This window comes from Lactuca sativa, chromosome 4 (genome assembly GCF_002870075.4).
Source record: "Lactuca sativa cultivar Salinas chromosome 4, Lsat_Salinas_v11, whole genome shotgun sequence".
Taxonomy (NCBI): Eukaryota; Viridiplantae; Streptophyta; class Magnoliopsida; order Asterales; family Asteraceae; genus Lactuca; species Lactuca sativa.
In genome coordinates, this window is record NC_056626.2 from 16,206,409 (window position 1) to 16,229,329 (window position 22,921).

The window sequence follows — 22,921 nt, forward strand, 5'->3', positions numbered from 1 at the left end:
CCGGGACTTTGGGATAGCTTCGGGGGTTTTTGCACAGAGCTTCGACACGAAAACGAGAGGGAATTGGCAAAAATACCCGGAACCCTCGCATCCTATTTATAGGAGGCTGGAGCCTCGGAGTACGCGGGGCGTACTGCAGTACGCAGCGCGTACTGCTTCCGAAATCGTCACTGCATGCGTCATCCGAAGTGTCGACACCATGCTGAGTACGCGGTAGCGTACTCTCGTACGCGGGGCGTACTCCGGATCACACCGGTGACTCGCCTTCGGATAATACCTCCGAATTTTGATTTAAATTTAATTACAAAATGATTAATAAACTTCAGAAATTCATAACTTCTTCATACGAACTCCGTTTTCGACGTTGTTTATATCCACGGAAAGGTGAGACCACGCTCTACGACTTTTGTTTAGACTCCGTTGGCTAATTTTGACTTTATTTTTATTAATTATTTTTAATAGGCCGGGACAGAAACTTTCGTTATAAATTCATAACTTCTTCGTTTGACGTCCGTTCTCGCCTAACTTTTTATCGTTTCGATACCAAAAATGAGATCTTCGATTCTCATTTAGATTGCTTCGGCTAACAACCGCTCGATCTCAAATCGAGTAAAACAGGCTGTATACCGCTAAGCCGGAACTTCGATAAATCATAACTTCTTCATACGAAGTCAGATTTGGGCGTTCTATATATATTCGGAAACCTCGTTTCAATTACTACAACATTAACCAAAGATATTAAGTTTATTTTACACTTAAATTTTGACGCTTATTTTTATTCTTAATTAATCAAACCACATAATTAAGCAATTAAGCACAAAACACATAATACTCAAATAATACAATCTTAATATTTCAAACGGGTTACAAAGGTTAACCTAGACCATTACATTGCTAAAAGTGGCAAGCCCGGAAACACAGGCGTTACACTATACATGTATATCCCTTTATTGAAGGGATTACGTCTAATCTATACTAAGAATCGATCTTATCACAAAGATACCGGATTTGTGATGTATTCTAAACTTATCTATATCATTACCTAATATACAAAAGATTACAATCGGATAACTGAATTGTAAGCTGACGCTGATAAGCTTGATACACTAGCATTGTAGATATAGTAGACGTTGAAAATTCGGGAGGACTAGTAGTCTAGTATTATGCTAAAGGCCAAAGTGCATGCAGACCAACTATATGTTGTAGGGAAAATGGAGCGGACAAACTTCATGTTGAAGGCCAGGGGCGGACCAACTTTATATAGTATCTTGGGGAAATTCACAAATCATCGGCTTACAGTTGTTGATTGACTGCTTTTCAGGTTGTTCTTCGAATCAATGAAAGGCTCACGCATGACTGTATCTGCATTGAAGGAATTAATAAAATATATTTAAGACTTCCGCTAAACTCTCTTTAATAATTAACATGTAATATAACTTATGTTTTGAATAAGTAAAAATGAAAATTTTGTAATAAAATTTGAGACATTACATTATCAAAATTATAGCTTTGAACTTTATTGCTACAATTATTAAACCGAAAGCAATTTCGAAAAAAAAACAGGGATTATACATATGTTGGGTTTAGTTCAAACATAGTTTCCAAAAACTCAAAATATTAGCAACGAAAGTCTTCACTTAATGACAAATCACAACCACCAAGGATCTATTTACAAGAAATGGAATGATAAAAACACAACCATAGAAGGAATAAGTAACAACAACCGTTGAAGAACTTTGGGTTTAGTTCAAACATAGTTTCCAAAAACTCAAAATATTAGCAACGAAAGTCTTAAAAATTCGAACTTAATGACAAATCACAACCACCAAGGATCTATTTACATGAAATGGAAAGATAACAACACAACCATAGAAGGAAGAAGTAACAACAACCGTTGAAGAACTTTGGGTCCTCTAGGGGAGGCTTGAAAGTTGATGGATATGGATGAACCCTGTGACACCCGCAATTGATCAACTTGATGTAATGTTAGTTACAATTCTTAAGCTTTAAGTCAAAACAAAAATATGACTTAAAGAGAGAATGCAAGTAACTCTTCAAAACTTCAACACTTTAGCACTTTGCATGAAGGTAAGAGAGTGAGAGAGATGAGCTACTTTTCGGCAATTGCAAGGATTGAATGAATCACATGGAAAGCCTTAAGACTAGTAGTAAAGCAGAAACATTACCTTAATGTCTTTAGTCATTTAGCTATTTAGACAAATATGTCCCCCAAGAAACATTACCTTAATGTCTTTAGTCATTTAGCTATTTAGACAAATATGTCCCCCATGCATGCACCATACCTATTTCTTTTGATTAAACAAATCAAAAGCCCTCACCTCTTATCCTCTTAGGCACTCTCGGCATGAAGATGAAAAAAAGAAAGACGATAGTTTAAATTTTATAAACTCTAGGTTTATAAAATACTATAAACTTTATCTATAGGTAAATATTTTCCATGAAATAAATATTTTCCTAAATTATTATAAGAGTTTATGAATATTTATTAAAATCAATTTCTAATAAATAATCAATTGTATCAAGTTGTTACTAATGTGACCCTTAGTATCATATGTTAATTAACAATATCATTCTAATAAGACTCTTGAACATATAGGGTCTTTCGATATATACTATTTTGTTTTTTGAGATACCATTAGTGTAATATATTTTTGTCATGGACCATTTGTATAATACTTTTAAATAGTGGCTATTCATGTAATATTATTTTATACAGGGATAAATTTATATACATTATTACTTATTTCATACCATCATTATTAACATATCAGAAAATACCGATGTATTTTTGTTTAATTTTCAAACTCAATAGAAAACTCTACTTACTATATATCTATTTTCAACCTATTGTTAGATTTTGTCCCATTTGTTAAACATATATTATGCGTGTGTGTATGTTACTATATGTAACTGTGTGTTTATTTTTTTTACACATACCATTTTTATAATTTACTATATCAAGGACATGTTATTTTTTTTATATAGATAATTTCACTAACCAACACAAGGAACAAGGTAAGTATTTGAATTTTTTTTTATTAAGTATAATGACTAACACATGACTGAAAAACGATTTGGATGAAAAAAAATCAATGATCTAATTATGCTTGGTATAAATGAGTATAGATTGTTATGGTTTCAACGTACCACTAAAAATGCTCTCTAAATTCTATCAAAACAATCCAAATTCTGACTAATTTTAATTGCCTAAATTTATAGATAAAAAAAATTATCAGGACACAACGTAATCCTACATTTGATGTATCTTCATCGGACCAGTATATAAAGTCAAAAATAAAAAGTCTCTATCCTTGATCCTGATAATTCAACCATTAATTTAGCATACCATATAAAGCAAAGAAAAACAAATTATATAAATCTCATTTTATCATCATTTTAATTTTTTATATTTGTTATAAGTAATAGATTACCATATATTTTAAAGTTTAAAAGTTTTATCTTTTTGAATTTTTACCTTCACACTCTGTCTTTTGAATCCGATCTTAGCCTCCAGTTATAGGAAACTCAATCTTCTCAATCTTGTGTTTTTATTTCCTTACTACGTCTTCTGGTGTGGGTATCATCTTGAAGTTTATAACTTCCTGCATTTTAGACATGTAAATTTCTTTGTTTTATAACTTTATTTATTTATTTATATCTTTTATAATAAGAAAGCATAAATTTAGAGACATTTGGTTGTTGTTTGTCATCGTCTAATATGAGGACATATAAAATTAGTACTATAGATTCATTCTCTACCGATAAGTTCACTATAATTGCGATGACCTTATTTTGAACAGTGATGTACCTTGAATACAATTACTCGTGGAAGGTTGAGAGCAACCAAAGCGTGCATAGAGAAACCCCAACTTCTTCATCGGTCCTACTAACTTTCCACAACTAAACCACATTATTCTTGCTCGAAAATGTTAGGACTATAGACCTTTGTTGAGAAATGTTGCTTGCTGGAGGTGGATGAGTTAGGTTCGAGGGTTTCATCTATGCCGATCTCCGATGACGTTGAAGTGGAATGAGTAGATGAATAGCAAGACAAAAGTGTCAGAATGAGAAGATGAGTAACAAGAGGGACGCAAGGATCGAATCTTCTAAAATCAAGTAGTAAAGCTGATGATGATGAATCATAAATCGAGGATTCATTTGTGTTAGAATAGTGAAGAATTAGGGTGTGGGGTTTCAGTATCGACCCATTTGGAAAAGTTTTTTACGAGACACCAAGCAAAATAATAATAAAAATTAGATATATACGCATAATTTATGTAACGCCCGTAGATTAGGGCTAGTCAATTTAATGACAATAAGCGTCAAAAATGTCTTTTTGATGGAAGATAATTTTGAAGGAATAATATTAACTAAGTTGTAGTATATGTTACAAGGATTTCGTACATATAAAGAGCACTGAAATCCGAGTTATAACGATGAAGTTATGACCCGTCGAAGTTTCGCAACAGAACCGACACGACGCTGAATGACGTAAAAAGTGAATTTACTTTAGAGCGATATTTAGCCTTAGCGATCTAAACGAAAGTCGTAGAGTTCGTTAAACCATGAGCGTGCATAAAAAGAATGCCCATATCTGACTTCGTATGAGGAAGTTATGATTTTTCTAAGTTTCAGCTTAGCGGTATGCAGCCCGAATACTCGAGAAAGAGAGAGATCGAGTGTTATTTAGCCAAAACTTTCTAAATGAGAATTGAAGATCTCATTGATAGTAGTCCAGCGATAAAAAGACAGACGAAAACGAAGTTCAGATGAAGGAGTTATGAATTTCGAATGGAGTTTTCCTGTCCCGGCCTACTAAAAATAATATATTTATAATATATTAAAAATAAAGTCAAAATAGCCAACGGAGTCTAAACGAGAGTTGTAGAGCATAATCTCACCTACGCGTGGATATAAAGAACGTAAAAAACGGAGCTCGTATGCGAAAGTTATGAATTTTTGAAGTTCGGGGCGTGAACCCCAAGGCTGTGTCAGAGCTCACGAAGTGAATATTAGAAACTCACGAGGTGAGCCAGTTCATAAGGTGAATATTAGAAACTCACGAGGTGAACATATGATAGACGTCTTCCAGGGCAAGTGGCCTTGACGAACGCAATGACGTATCGAGCTCACGAGGTGAATATTAGAAACTTACGAGGTGAGCTAGTTCACGAGGTGAATATTAGAAACTCACGAGGTGAACTCATAAAATTCACCCTATAAATAAAAATCGAGGTTCAGCCGAGTTTGGTTGCTCATCTCTTACTCTCCCACACCGGATACTCTCTCTAAACCCTATTTTAACCCCCGAAGCCCCGGTATCATTCCCGAGACCCGAAGCAAGTCCCGAAGCCCCGAAGATCCCGAGAAGTGCAATTCCCGAGCCAAAGCTCTGCCCGCGAGAAGCCAATGTTTGTGAAGATCTTCCAGATCTACCGAAGAATACTACTTCTACAAGCCGTAGTGCTGTCCGATCATCTTCTGATCAAGTGAGTGTGTAGTTACTTTCTTCTAACACATAAATATGAAGTATTTGCTATGAAATACGTGCAATGTGTTTATATATTGTTGTTTATTTGACATGAGTGTGCAATGTATGTTTATATAGTTTTTAAATGAGTTAAAACTGTATATATATTTTATATCTATAAATATGTTGGGTAGAACATGGATAGATGAAATAGTTGGTGTGTGATGAAAGATGGTATGGGTAAACCTTGGTGACTATGGAGTTAGTGCCTATTGTATAAACCTTGGTGACTATGGAGTTAGCGCCTATTGTATAAACCTTGGTGACTATGGAGTTAGCACCTACTGTTGAGTAAACCTTGGTGACTATGGAGTTAGCGCCTGATAGCTATAGATTTAGTATCTGATAGATAAACTTAGACAACAATGGATTTCGTGCCAATTCATTAGGTAAACCCTTAGGAACAAATGAATGAAGGATAGTTGGTCCTTAGGGTAAACCCTTGAGAAAATAAAGGAGATATAGGGATGGGTATTTGGGTTGATTGTTTGATGATTGAATATAATAAATGTATTATTGTGGGTTGAAAACCCTATATGCTCACCAGTCTCCCAAGCCTAACTCACTCAATTTTCTTTGCATTACAGATAATTACACAAGAGTATAATTTGGTAGACTTGACGAGAGATTTTGGATTATAGATCTGTAGTTACAAATAACTATTGCAAGGTCTGTATTGTACTATTTATGCTTTTGGTCTGTATCGAAACATGACATCCTGAAGTTTTATTATTTAATAAAAATACATTCTCTTTGAGAAATGTTTTGATAAATGGTTATCACATTTTGTTTTTGGGACAAATTCCGCAACTATTTTCTTTAAAAGATAACTCTGATTTTAAAACAAAACGGTCTTTTCTGGCCGTAAAATTGGGGATGTCACAATTTAAAATGTATTTTTTATTTGTCATTACTTTAAAGTTTTTAGTAAGTAGTAAGAAGAATATTTTTATTTATTTAAAATAAATAATGATTTTAAAATTTTATACTAATAAAAACAATCTATCAAAATAAACAAAAATATATTTATTGTATAGATTCATGAGATTTTTAACATTATATACATAATGTATATATAGCTATTGTTTTTAAAATACAGGCATGGAAAAAATTATTTAATGTTTATTTTGACATATAAAAATAATAATGGCTTTAATTATTATATGTATTTAGGAGGTGTTTGGATTATCTTTTGAGAGACCAGAAGTCCTTTTAGGACAAGATAAAAGGTAAAAGATGTTTGGTAAAAACAATTTTAAAAGCTTTTTTTGGATTTTGAATATAAAGAAAATCAACTTTTTGAAAAAGTCAAGAAAACCTGACTTTTTGCAACTTTTTCTAAAATGACTTTTGGTCTCTCAAAAGATAAGACAAACACCTCCTTTTTGTTATTCACCATGTTTTAAATTTCGTTATGGACAGTTAAAATAATGTTTAAAATTATATATGGATTATTTTATAACATACAGATTCATTATTAAATTTTAATTAAGAAAATTTTATTTGGATGATAAAAAAACGAAAAATATATCTACCGCATCAATGGGTAAAAGTTCATCTAATACGGAATTTTTTATACGAGTAATAACGGCAATTATTTCGTCTATTTTTTTAGCCTTACCATAATTTTTATTAAATATTTCAAATACGTTTAAATTTCTTTATTAGTAAAGATTTTTTTTATAGTAACTGAATTTATAATTATATGTAGCTGATGTCTTTAATCATCATCACCATTTGAACTCTTCAAATAAAATCATATATATTCTCTTAAAAAGAAAACACAAAATCTAATTTTTTTCATGTATCATTTTTAATTTACTTCAATTATTGTAGTTGTTTTATTTTTATAATCAATTAAACATTTCATTATAGAATACCATTATTTTTTTATTAATTCACAAATAAAAACGGTCTTATATATCTTAAAAAATAATTTTGCATATTTATTAGATTTAACGATTATAATTTTATATAAATAAATACATAAATCTTTTAATTAATACTTATTAAAAATAAATGATTAACAATCATGATTTTTTAGTATAAAATTTTAATTACTTGTATAGCCTTGATTTCCATACATTATAACCTAATATATTAATATTTTTTTGAATGACGGGGTTAGTATTTACCTGAGAGTGAACCCAGTACCTCCTTATTAGAAACTCTTAGTTAGACATCTTGTTAGCCAAGTTGACTAACCCCAACTTGTATATATATTAATAAATAGACTTGACAATCGTGTTATGTTTGGATTGGCGAGTCAAAATACACCAACCCGAACACGATCCATTTAACTATACAGGTCATGGGTTGACGGGTTTGGAATATAAATCCATATATGACCCGTCAACCCACTTATTTATACGGGTTCATAGGTTGGCGGGTTCATGGGTTAGATTTGAGTTTTTGGGTTTGTAGGTCAAATTCCATAAATAAAAATGATAATTACACGTGAATAAAATCTTGATGCAAACATATCCGAATTTTAGACGCTTACTAAAAGAAAGTCAGGTATTAGCGGCGGCGCCTGTCACCACGAAAGATTAAAAATGTCTAAAAATTTTATAGAAATAATGTTCAAACTAAAACATTAATACAAACGTCAAACGTGTTGCACATGTCAAATGGTCAATGACATCCTATCCTAATGTATAAACTGTATAATATTTAAGTCTTAATACACTTAATAAATAAATAATTTTTTATTAAAATTATAAACAGGTTGGCGGGTCAACTCGTATATTTTTTAAGAAACTCATATATGACCTGTTTAATAAACGGGTTGACGGGTTGGCAGGTTTTACATCTCAATTCAAACCCGTTTATTTCATGTCGTATCGAGAATTGTCAGATCTATTAATAAATGATTTTAATTTCGAAAGTCTCTCTCTCTCTCTCTCTCTCTCTCTCTCTCTCTCTGTGTGTGTGTGTGTGTGTGTGTGAAAGCCTTAGCTGTTAAAAACTTAAAATGTCGTGGGAAGTAGCAAAGTTCAGGTCGAGCATGCTTTGCAGGGCGATGACTTTCACTAAAATGGCTTTCTTCACTACGAATTTCATGCTACAAACATCTCATGAAGATGACCATAATGCTCCTCGCCCTCTGTCTCCGTTTCTCCAACCATGCACCACTAGTCAGGGCTTCCATGGTAATATACTAATATAACTCTCTCTATGAATTATTCTACCTCAAAATTCTTGAACTTCTTTATTAATGAGTTGGACTGTATAGTTTATTAATGATGCACAACGGTATGAATGTTCTGACGGCACCAATTATGGGTGTTTGAAGAAGTTTAAATCTTTATATCTGAAGATGATCATGGTAAATAGAGTATGATTTGTACTGTATAACTCATTGGCGCACTAGGGTGTGATTTCTTTAGATTGAAAAAGTTTAATTCTGTACATCTGATCACTAACATCACTCAAAAATTTCATACATGGTCACAATCTAAACTTTTCTTATGGAAGAGCTGCAGTGTTACGCTAGCTACCATAAAAAAAATGCAGAAAGAACCTTGATCTTGATGCATTGATGAGTTGTTGTATTGTACAATCCTCCATCAAAACTTGATTTATAGAAATGTTTAAATCTTTGCATTCGATCTCAAGTTTTCTACTTCAAAAACACTAGGGCTACACCGAAATGGGGTTTCCTTAAACTTCGAAACTTTTCGACTTTCACCATCTTGATCAGTGCAGGAGTGTCTACAGAACCCTATGCACAATGGAGTTGTAAGGTACAACTCAAGCATGAAGTAGGGCACAAATGTTTGCCATCATGGTACCATCCAATGGGTTTTCCACAAAGTTCAACTTTTTATATTTTCCATCTTGATTAGTGCAAGTGATTGAGCCCATTGCATTGACGAGCTGTACAGTACAACTCAATGATGCAGTAGGTCACAAATGTTTCTGATCCCGTCAAATTGTTTTTCTATATATGATCATGTTGAACTTTACATTTTCGATCTTCATTGCTGCAAGTGTGACTCATACCGATTGCATCCATAACCTCATTCTTTGGGAAAAGATCAATGTCGCATGCCACAGAACTATGTGATGAAGAAACCAACAACGGAGAAGAAGAACTATCAGACGATGGATTACTTGGAGTTGAGAAAAAGAGAAGATTAAAAATGGAACAAGTGAAGACACTTGAAAGAAACTTTGAGTTGGGAAAGAATCTTAATCCAGAGAGGAAAATGCAGCATGCAAGGGAACTTGGGCTTCAACCAAGACAAATCGCAATTTGGTTTCAGAACAGAAGGGCAAGATGGAAGACAAAGTAATTGGAAAAAGACTACGATGTTCTCAAGAATCAGTTTGAAGCCATCAAGGCTCAAAATGATTCACTTTTGTCTCAAAATCACAAGCTTCATGCTGAGGTAACCACTCTAAATCTCGGCTCAATTTGTTAGTCACTTGTACTATTTTCTTTATTTTTCAAAACCTTGTACAGCAGTTGTGTTTGTTGAGCAGATATAACTCTCTCTATGAATTATTCTACCTCAATTTGTCTTTAATTGGCCTCTTTATTAGTCATGCCAACTAAATTGATACCTTTTCGGAATAAACCCAACCAATTTTTGTTTACGATTTATTAAATTCACTATTGGCTTTTTAGAATCCGTATCCAGATAATTAGAAAGTTGGGTGGTATTTGCACGTTTTTAATGAGATTTTCAATGATCATGTTAGGTGTTTGAGTATTTATAATGTTTAATAGACATATTATCATGTTTGATAATTGACAATGAGTTAAATTAAACCTTTTAATAGAAAAAAAAAACTTTTAATTATATATTGAACATGTCATATATTAGATTTTATAAATATGTTTAATTAAGAGTTTGTATTATAAGAAATTTTTGATAATTTGTATATAGAATAGAACGATGACATGTAAATCTACTAATAATTAATGAGTTCAATGAATTGTGAATCTTCTCATATTATTTTGATTATTAGAACGGATCATATTTTCTATATTTGTCATTTTCTTTTCCTCCAATCCATTTGCTACATCAACTTCTTTTATATATATATATATATATATATATATATATATATATATATATATATATATATACACACACACACTAGGTTACTATCCGTGGAAACCACAGGTAAAAAAATTATAAAGGTATATGTTTTGTATTATTCAAATAAAAATTATTTAATTTGATCTTCTTATTAGTCTTAAAAACGTCCATGTTAATGCTTACAATTTGAAATATAAGAAAATTTATAAGTTTATAAAAAAGATGATATGTTCAAATTTATTGTAAAAATTTAAGAATGAATACATATGAAAATTTTAAAAATATAGATTGCCATTAAAAGGCTATAAAATCTTATAAATTAAATGTAAATAAAATATTTATGTGTGTTCTGTGAGTAAATACTTTTGATTTTGAAATACTTGTATAAGTAAAATTTAAAAAAAGGGGTCATTTATAGGTAGACCTGGCAATTTGATACACGACACGATTAACACGACACGAACACGATACGAGATGAAATTTAAAAAAAGGGGTCATTTATGGGTTATAATTCACATTGACTATTAATTATTTTGTATATATCTTAATGTTATTCTCTAATTAGATTAAGATGTGAAATGAGATTTGCAGATCTCTTTAATTCCTGATCATCCTGGTGTTTGTAACTTAGATGTGAATTCTGTTAAATGGCATAAAGGTAAAATCCTCTTGCTCTGTAGTTCTACTAAATGACAGTAAATAATAATTATTGTTATGTTATTATGATTATAACAGGCTGTATGGGTTTGGACAGTAACTTTACATATGACAATTATGTATGAAAGTGACTCAATTCTAGGAATTGAAGCACGTGAAATAATTGGATGCCTCACACGAGAATACCCCCACAGATGATCAACAATCAACAAAAGTTGGTGTTTAAAAATTCTCCAGCAAACAGGGGAAAATGGTGTCATGCTAGACTATGGGGGTATTATCGTCATCCTAACTACTTTGGCGAGGTTAATGGTTAAGTCATTTGTTTATATATATATATATATATATATATATATATATATATATATATATATATATATATATATATATATATATATATATATATATATATGTTGAGAATTAAATAAATCATGCAAATTTTTCATTCATCTGAACAGGGGATTCCTTATCTGATATATTGGAAGCACTCATTTTCATGTTATGCAGCTTGCCATTTTCGTCATGCATTATTTTCAGTGATACAAAGGTAAGTTATAAGTTATAATTTATAAAAAAGTATAAAAATATGAAATCTTTCTATCATATCGCTTAATTCTATGTTTTTTTTTTCTCCTTTTCAAATGTCAGTTCATCTATCCATAAATGGGATGCATTCAACCTTGCACATTCATCTTTCAGACTACATTGTGTAAGAAACTTCATTGGTCAATTTGAAAAAGTCAACATCAAATTGGGCCCATGTCTTCTTGGTGATCCACCAAAGATCAATGTCCCCCCACCTGAAGCACATGGGGGTGAAGACTACGAAGAGAAATACCATGAGGACCAGTGGCGGACCTTAGTGGTGCCCCAGGGGTCCTGGACCACTGCTCCGACGCCGACATAGTGTAAAAAAAAATTAATGTTTTTTTTTTATTGGGTGCACCGGCTTAAAACACGAGTGACACTACTAATATAGATGTATTTGAAAAAAAAAATTAATGTCACCCCTACGAAAATGTTCTACGTCCGCCCTGCAATTAAAATATCTGATGACGTAAGGCTTCTTGTTTATGGATCTACATGCAACTTGGATGCTTCTTTATTGGAACTTTTAGAAGATGGACTTAACGCCCTCTTAAGTATTGAAGTAGTATACTCTAATTCTAAGCCAAATTACAAAAATACCCTTTTAAAAATTCTCCAGCAAGTTTTTTTAAAATTGTTGCTTCTTCTTGTTAGTGGAATACCCCTGCTTGAGGTCTGCTTTTTTTCCTTTTTTATCTTAATATTTCTTGTAATTGTTCAGTTGATTACTCTAAGAAGATGAGTTGAATTTTCAGTTGATCTTCCTCTTAGTCATCATTTCATTAATAGTTGTTCTGGTTGCAATCTACCACTTTGTCACGGTTAGTTGGTGTTATGATCAAAAAACATATAGAAAATCACCATTATGTCCCTGGAGTACTAATAATATAAGAACAACAATGGAGATTTTGATTGTATAAAATACTAACTTGATATTTGATAGGAATTTATTTTGAAGCGATCCATATTCAGCAAAATGAAAAGGTATTATCTATCTACTTATCTATTTAAATTCATTTTTAAAACCTAAATAATCTCTAAAAAGTAAATTACTAATATCTTAATTTTCTGTTTAACAGTTTTATTCTCGAGAACAACTATCCTTTTCACGACATCAGGGTTCGTAATCCTAATGACGATGGTGACACTCACAATTCTAAAAGCAAATAAATCAAAACAGTACATCACAAAACCCAACAAAGGCATACAAGGTTTTTCAAATTTCCATCGATAATCGATAAAAACTAATAAACAAATAAATACTTTTTATTAATTGCAAGATAATTTTTCATTTTAGGTCCTCTGAAACTTGTGATCATCAAGCAAGGTTTATAAATGTAGTTTGAAAAACTCCCGACCTATTGCAATTAAGTGGTATTTAGATTATCACAGATAGAATATAGATGATGCAGAGAGAACATTTGAAATTAGAGATACAAAATTAGAGATTAGAGATACAGAATATATATCGAAATCACACAGATTATATGAATGATATGGAGATTTTGATTGTATAAAATACTAACCTGATATTGGACAAAAATTTTACTTTGAAGCAGACTGATATTCTTTCTCAGAGATGAAGAAGTCACGGGAATTACAGATTACAGATTGGTGTATATAATCACGAAACTATTGTATGTATTGTATAAATTAATTCAGACGATATCATTCTCCGTAAAAATTTAAAATTAAATATGAGGATAATTTGACTACCTCCAGGATTTAAGGAATTATTTGTGCATAAATATTCGTTTATACAAAAATAATTCCTTAAATCATGGAGGTAGTCATTTAACATTGAAATGGAATAATGATTTCAAATAATTTCCGTAAACATAGAGATTTATACCTATATTTATTCATATCGTATTATTTAAAATCGCAGGTTATTCTTTGATATTTAAACTAATGGCAGAAGGGTAATTTTACATTTGACAAAACTTGCATTGAGAGCATTGACACGTGTATTATGGTTTCTTTTATTAAGAAGATATATATATATATATATATATATATATATATATATATATATATATATATATATATATATATATATATATATATATATATAACAACACAAAACTTAATTTTCTCTCTTTCCATCCACTTGATTTTTTATTCTTTTAATTTTTAAATTAAACTTTTACTAATTGAAAACAAAGAACATATAAAAATGAAATTAAACATAACATTATACACATATATTAAAACTCAAACACACCCTATAAAAGGTAAACTTTTAAAGTTTTAAACTTTCACGATGTCAATTTGTACTTATCGACTCTTTCGTCCTTCTAAGTTTCCAACATCTTACTTTCCTAATCCACAAACCCACCATCATCAATTTGCAAATTCTTCAACACATTTCTTTCTTTGTTTCCACTCATTTCTTACTTCGTGTTTGAATTTCCTGACGACTTCTCATTCAAGAATTCAGAAATTCGAACCCTTTATTTTTTCATGTCCACTCCTTTCTTACTTCATTTCCGACTACCTTGGTATGAGTTTACCCACGACTTTTCATCCAAGAATTTAGGAATTCGACTTCTCTCACCAAAAACCACATGTGCTCTATTGCCGCCAACAAACGTCTGCCAACAATCGACGCATGTATCCTGTTGTTATGAGGAATTCCAGTATGTTGTGTATTGTTTCAATTTTATTATGATTTTTTGTTCAATTACTCTTCCTTCTGACCCTTCTGTGATTTTTGAGCGATGTCTCCGACTTTGTGGGTTTGAAGTTTCTGACGATTTACCATCTAAGAAATCAGGATTTCGATTTTTATCGCCAACACTGTCTACGCTCGATTACCATCACCAACAGCCTATTTTCTGTTGTTGTTTGGGATTTCGGTATATCATATATTGTGTGTATTTGATTTTAATTTGATGTTTAATTGCTCTTATTTTTGTTTTTTTGTGTGATGCCTCCCACTCTTATTTTAAGAAAAAGAATTGCAACTTAATTTCATTTTAGTCGTCTATAATTCAAGTCATTTGAAAGAAAAATAATAAACTTACATCTATGGTTTTTAAACAAGTTCATACATTGTCATTCTATGGAGACCATGGTAGTATCAGATGATTTGATAATTGGCTCTGATAAAGACATAAGAACCTGGTTACCTGTAATTGTTTATGTTTTTGATAGCAAGTAATCAATAGCACGAAATCTATTAATCTATGGAAATAAAACACAAAAATGACATTATAAAGTTATATATATATATATATATATATATATATATATATATATATATATATTCCTAGCCTGAATTGTAAATCATGAACAATTTAAAAGTACAAAATAAAATAAACTTGTTTGTCACTAAGAATACTGCAAAACTAGAACTTCTAAGCATCTATAGCATTGGGACTAATGAGTTGTCTTCATTGATGTACCTAATTTTAACAAAATAAATAAATAAACGAGGGCAAAATTGTAAAAAGATTGAACTTGAGGAGGAAAAGTCTTATTTTTCTAACCTTTTGATGGTAGAGATCCATAGCAGCATGCATATCTCTGTAAATTCAAAAATAGCTGCAAAAACATGAGGGTATTTTGGTCTTTTAGTACAAAAATAAATGAAATCGAAGTCGTAGTGAAATACATCCAATATGGAATTTGAGGAAATCTGAAGAAATTGAATTGCATTGAATTGAATTTTGTCCATTTGGCAACCAAACAAACACACAATGGAATGAAATTACGGATTCCACACAACTTACTCTTTTTCTTCTGACATTTTTCCTGGATTATTATCCTTGAAGTCAACAAGCTGAGCGAATAAATAAGCTTCAACCAATGAGAAAAGGGTATCAACGAGTGCATAATCAGCTTCATCAAATGCATCGCGAACCAAAATGTTGCCATATGTAGCAAGTTTTTCATCTTTTGGCAATAACCTAAATCCCTGATACACCACTTTCACATATTTATGCCTGTTCATCTTCAAAAACTTATATATATATATATATATATATATATATATATATATATATATATATATATATATATATATATATACATATATTCAGACTCATCTTCATATGATATGGCTCAAAATTTATACATGATAAACACAAACCTTCAAAATATTTCCTCTCTTTTTATCAAGTACCAATCCTCTAACCATGTAAGCCCATAGTCATCAAATTCATGACCGACACAACATTTACTCTCTTATTTTACATGCACTCTGCCTTTTCCACTAATATTTGGTGGATGCCTATTCTTGCATTGAATAATCTAGGCCTGACTTTATTGTTCACCATCAGCAGCAGTTGGGTTTAGAGTACATCAACGGTGTGTATGATGCTTTGTCCAAGGGTGATACAGACAGTCGTGTCATTGGTAAGTGTGTATTTGTTCCTGCATCTTTCATTGGTGGAACTAGGTATGTATATAAACACTATCAGGATGCTCTAGACATATGTAGGGTTCGTGGTAAGCCATAATACTTCATCATTTTCACTTACAATGTTAAATGGCCTGAGTATAGAAGACACATGGATGCTGTTGGTCAGTCTGATATTTAAAACAGACCAAATATCATTGCACGCATCTTTAAGATCAAAGTCCATGCTTTCATTAACTTCCTTAAAGATGAGAAAACTTTTGGAGATGTTAAAGCATGTATGTTTCTAATCTCTTATTTCATTCTTCTATTTTTTTTTATTATGTTCCTTTTGTGTCTTACATAACATTAGTATGGTTTACTTTTATTCATAAATCTTTAAACCATTAAATTCCAAAAAAGGGGTTTACCACATTTTCATATGCTATTGTGGGTTGCATCTCCTTTTAAAATACAAGAAGGTGCAGATATTGATAATTACATAACTGATGAGCTTCATGATTGCATACTTGAACCATCACTATATCGGATTGTTACAACATGTGTGCTACATGGGCTTTGTGGTTTATTGAATACGGGTGCCCCGTATATGGTAGATGATAGATGTAAGAAACGGTTTCCAAAACCATTCAACCTATTAACAACTTTTGATGATAATGTTTACGTTCGTTATAGAAGACGTGCTAGACTGTATCATGTCTTACAAATTGGTGCTAGAACTAATATTAGGTATGTGGTTCCATATAAAAAACGTTTGTGTAGTCGGTTTTATGCTCACATAAATGTAGAATATTGTGGCTGGAATATGACGATCAAGTACTTATTTAAGTACATTTCAAAAGAGGGTGATCGTGTTCATTTCACTCTTCAAACATTGTAGGTGGATACGGCTGCTTCCACATCCACCACACAAATCGTTATGAATGAAATCAAGTCGTTTCTTGATGGTCGGTATAGATGTCCACACAAAGCAACATGGCAGATCCTCAAATTTTCAATTCACAAATGGGATCCAGCCGTACAGCTCTTAGTCGTCCATTTGGATGGGATACAACCTACTATTTTTAAAGAAAATGGTTAGTGATGTTTCTTAATTGAAATGCCAGGTTTGGTGTTACGATTTTAACGGAACTGTTGCTCAATAATTAACAAGATGTTTGAGACATTGACATGACGTACAATTATTACCCTTCTAAATATAGGTGGGACACGACTAAGAGATAGATTCATAAGACTATCATAACATATACTACCATTGGCAGACTTGCATATGTGCACCTAGTAGCCATGGAGTTATTCTATCTACGAATTTTATTGTGCCATCAAAAAGGATATTAATCGTTCTGTGACATTAGGATTGTTCATGAAAGCATAAACTCAACTTTTCATGATGCACGTGAAGCATTAGGGTTAACTGGTGATGATAGGGAGTAGCTAACAACATTTGTTGAAGTATCGTCTTGGGCAACCTCATCTGAATTTCATTCACTCTTATGTTTTCTATTTTTTTTGTGAAATAGGGAGCCCTCTTTTGCTGTGGGAAGCCGCAAAAACTAAAATGGGCGATGACATAATTCCACATATCCACTTCCAGTTCTTCGGATCCTAATGTTATTCTACGTGTTGAAACACTAGAACAACAAATACTTCTCGAAATTTAGAACATACTACTAGTTTCAGTGCCTTCCAAATCACTTGTTGATTTTGGATTACCTATGTCATCTCCATTTCTTCTTTCCATCCTCAAAAATCATCTTCTTCTTGAAGAGACTAATTACGATACACAACTCTTGCTTTCTTAAAATGCATCCATGGTGTTATAGTTAAATCCAGATTAATTTACAATTTATGAAAGTGTTGTTGATGTTAAACACAAAAAAGCAGTTGTTGTTATTCATATATGGCTCTGGTGGTACACGAAAAACATTTTTATAGACGACTATACTTTCATATTTCAGATATAGGGGAAAGATTGTATTGGTTGTTGTAGCCTCAGGCATTGCATCCCTTTTGTTTTCTTTAGGTCATACTGCTCATTCTACATTTTTTACTCCAACTGATTTTACCGATAACTCATCCTGTTATATTAAAAAAGCGCACAAAACTTGCGCAGCTCCTAAAGAGTGATCTTCTTTGCTTTGAGTTTCTTGATAAATCACTAAAAGATGTCCTTGAAGATGATAACCATCTTTTTGGTAGGATGTCAATACTCCTAGGAGATGACTTTCAAAAAACGCTTCCTGTCATCCTAAAAGTAGAAAATCACAAATAATCGGCCTAACTCTTCCTAATTCCTATCTATGGTTACACTTTATGGTATTCAGATTGCATCACAATATGCATTTATCCCAACCAGTCGATTTTTCCATTGATGTTAATCGAATATCACAATGTGCTTCATGGTTGCTCGATATTGGAAATGGAAATATCGAAACACCAGAACGAAATGATCTGGAGAGAAACAACATTATACAAATACCCCAGTGTTTCTATATCGAATTAAGAGATAAAGGATTAGAATCACTAATACATTTTTTATACAGGAATGATGTAATTTCCATCCATCACCTCAAGAGTTATCTGTTAGAGCCATTATATGTCCAGAAAATGAGACTGTTTATCAACTCAATTCTTTGATTCTATCAAAAACCAGTGGTCAAGAGGTGGTATATAATAGTTGTGATTCCATTAAATCACAAACCCATGATAGCTTAGCATTATATAGCTTATATCCAAGAGTATTTAAACAATCTTTACTTTTCTAGTATTCCTTCACATTCATTATTATTGAAAGTTAAAACAACAGTTATGTTATTGAGGAATATTAATAAAAAAGATGGTCTTTGTAATGGTATGCATTTGATTGTTACACAATTATTACCATCTATTATGGAAGCTTCCATAATAACAAGAACATCTGTTGGGAAAAGGGTGTACATTCCAAGAAAAAATTTGTACATAATAACTATGACCTACCTTTCATATTTACTAGAAAACAATTTCCCATTAAAGTGTGTTACGCAATGACTATCAACAAAAATCAAGCGCAATGTCTCAAAAAGGTAGGTTTGTACCTTGTAAAATCTGTTTTCACACATACACAACTATGTGTCGATTTGTTCAGAGCTACCACACCAGATTCGATAAAGATTATGCTACAACAAGAAGATGTATTATCATTAAACTGTTTCAAGAATGTTGTCTTCAAGGATTTGTTAGCAAGGGTTAAAAAGCAAGAGGTCATTACACCACACTTATGTTTTCGGAACATCTAATAGGTGAGATAAATTCTATCAACCGTATATCATCTTTTCTACCAGTTTTGCATTCATAATTATTGTAAACATCCAATGCCTAAGATATATGCTTTGAACTAACCATCATTTTTTATAACTGTTCCGACTTCATTCTTTTAAGCTAACATATAAACATTAACAAATACTATTGTTTTTTTTATCTATAGAGTAATGTCCTCAGAATTGGATAGAATATTAAACATCCACTTTGGTTCACAAGGAAATTTACTCGAAATTCGTGTCTTGTGGAAATAGACACTACAATTAAAAGAAAAAAAACGAGACATGGTTCATCGTCATTGATGAGCATGTAATGATTGATATATATATATATATATATATATATATATATATATATATATATATATTCATCTACATGCACTGAGCTAGATAAATATTAGAAGGTCTTAGATCACCTAGTGCACGTGAATATTGGTGAAGTGTTAATGATTGGGGAAATTCCAAACCCCAATGCGCTTCCAGTAACATGGTTCCACTTCCATCCAAGATCACACCTTCAAATAATAGCAGACAAAAACATGGAGCATCCAAGTACATTTACCAACATCAAACCCGAACATACTCACTTCTAATACAAAAAGATTGTTGTGACCTGAAAAGTGTTACTAATAATACACTTACAATTACATTCAGATTTCATAGGCATACTCATCAACATGAAAGATCACGAAAAAAAACAAGGAATCTTTGATTGTTTTCCCAATCAAGATAGAAAATTTTTACCAGAACCATTCCAACATTGTAAAGGGTTGACAAAAAATGTTTTTATAGAATGCACAAAACTCTCATCCATTAATAATATATGTTTCACAGTCACCATTACCAGTGATATCAAAAGTCCACAACCAATAATCACATCACCTCTAATAGAATATTAGTATTGTTGACTTGAAGAGAATACAAGAACAAAAAAATTTGAAATATTAATATTATTGAATTGAATAAAATATATACCAGAAGAAGACCCAACTGCTTTGGCCTTGGCATCTTTCACTTCTTGCAAGTACGTGGGGCAACTTCTTCTCTAATGGCCCTTCTGGACATAATGAATGTAACATCCCGACTTCCAGTGTGGTATTTTGGAGCAAAAGAAGAAGAAGGTTGGAAGAAGGATGCAAGGATCTAGCAAGCAAAGCTCTCATCTTCAGTTTGGCACTCTTCTAGACCTTTGTAAGTGTCCAAGATCCAATTTGTATTCCTCTATGTAGCTAGATCTTGAGTTTTCTCCCTTTTTCTCCTTATCCTTGGATGTTGCAATGGATAGATCTTATAAAGTTTGCAACTTTATGAATTTCCAGGTCAATGTGACCTTGTAGTGGCTTGGATCTGGTCTTCAGTCAAGTTTTCATGCCATGCATGGAGTTTTGGTCATATTTCCCCTTTTTGACCTATTTAGGTTCAAGACATGCATTGGACATGCTTGTATATAAAGCACCAACCTTTGGGTTGATTTGGATGCTAGAATCTCTTCTAGAAAGGTTGGGTTTCAGATCTCAAGGATTTTGTGCTTATTGGTTAAACCCTTGAATCTTCAAGCCTTATGGATGGGTTTTTCAACACTTGGAGTAGCCCTAAAGGATAAAGTTGGAAAATTTATCCTCTTTGATAGCATTTGAGTTTAGATATGATTCTTTGGGTCCCCTAGAATCATAGGAATAGATGGATGTATTAAGCTTGGGCAAACAAGACGTGTTTGCAAGCAAACTCGGCATGTTTGCTGGGATTTTTCCGTCCATCTGATTACTAGAGAAAAACGGCGTGTTTATTGGTGCACTCGATGAGTTCGGTCAACATGGACTGTTGACCTTGACCGTTGACTCAGACTTTTACCATGGTTAACCAATTTTGAATTTTTAGGGCATTTTGGGTATTTCGAGGTTTTGATGGAATTGGTCACATGATGGTTGTAGGCATTTGAGTCGGGAGTTGTGATTCGAAGTCAGACCTTATCAGTTCTACACTACTTGTGAGGTGGGTCTTCCTCGCTATACGTTCGGGTCGAAGGAACCAAGGCTGGCCCATTGGCTTGATAACCTGATATTTTATGCTAAGTATGGAGTAGGTATGCATGCTAGTTTTGATATGCTAGTTTGGTAGATCTGTAGAACTAGTTGTGATACTGCCTGTTATCTGAATATGATATTATCTTTTATATGTCGATATATGGTGTGGGTTGGGTTGAGGTTGTATTGCTCCGTGTTGTAGCCAACAAATCCTGGAGCATACCAGATATGAGCTGAGGGCTAGGAAGGGCATGCCAGACTAATACTAAGGGCTCATGAACATTCCAGATATGAGATAAGGTCCGGGTAGACCTGGTAATGGGGCGGGTTTGGAGCGAATCGACCTTGATCCAAACCCTTTTAACAAATTTCAAAATCCGATCCAAACCCGCTCCGTAACCCGTAGGGTTTTGAATAATCGAACTCATACCCTTATCCACCGAATCAACAAATATCCAAACCCGCCCCGTAACCCGTAGGTTTTTTGAATAATAAAACACATTTTACTTAAATCATAAAATCCCATTTATTAAATAAAACTAAGTTTTGATTTAGAAAACACATTATGTACTCGAGGACTTTCTATTGGAATTAAAATCATTATTTTAGTTACTTCCGATTGGTTTTTGACCGTCGATTGCATTGATAGAGAATAGAAATTACAAACTTTCTTCCAGTTGAATGAATAACTTTATTGATTTATAAATGAAATTGGTGATTACATGATGAAATATAAATGAAATGAAATCATGAATCTTGGGAGAAGAGTAGAAGACTCGAAGTCTAGAAGTTGAGTCCTTGATTCCTATGTAAAAATAATTTAGTCTTTGGCCTTTTCTCTTTAGATTTCTGATTGGAATTTAATGTAAACTTTAGGCAATATAAAATATAAATTTATATTTCTAAAATTTATATGGGGCGGGTTATAAACGGAGCGGATCGGTGCTGATCCATACCCGACCCTTTTAATAAAAGTGTTAACGGGTACGGGTCGTTAACGGGTAAACGGATCAAAAACTATGCTCCAAACCCATTTAATTATTAAGGGTTTGGATCAGATCAGGGTCAAAACCCGCTCCATTTCCAGGCCTAGGTCCGGGTAGGGCATGCTAGACTCGTACTAAGGGCCAGGGAGCAAGCCACACATAAGTTGTGGGCCTAGGGGACAAGCCAGACTTATGATCTGGGCTCAAGGGTAATCCACTCTATTAGATATGGACCCACTGAATGCTTTTATTATATCTATGGTGTTTGCTATGTATTGGTATTTGGTGGAACTCACTAAGCTTTTTGCTTACAATTTTGGATTATGTTTCAGGTACTTCAGAGGATTGTGGGAAGGTGAAGGCGTGATAATGCACCTCATCATGTTTTATTACATGATTTTGGGA

General features: G+C 32.5%; 1 pseudogene; it reads left to right on the forward strand.

Moving 5' to 3' along the window:
• The first annotated feature begins 8,562 nt into the window (after nt 1–8,562).
• On the forward strand, nt 8,563–10,285 carry LOC111880443 (homeobox-leucine zipper protein ATHB-13-like; annotated as a pseudogene).
• The last annotated feature ends 12,636 nt before the right edge of the window (nt 10,286–22,921 follow it).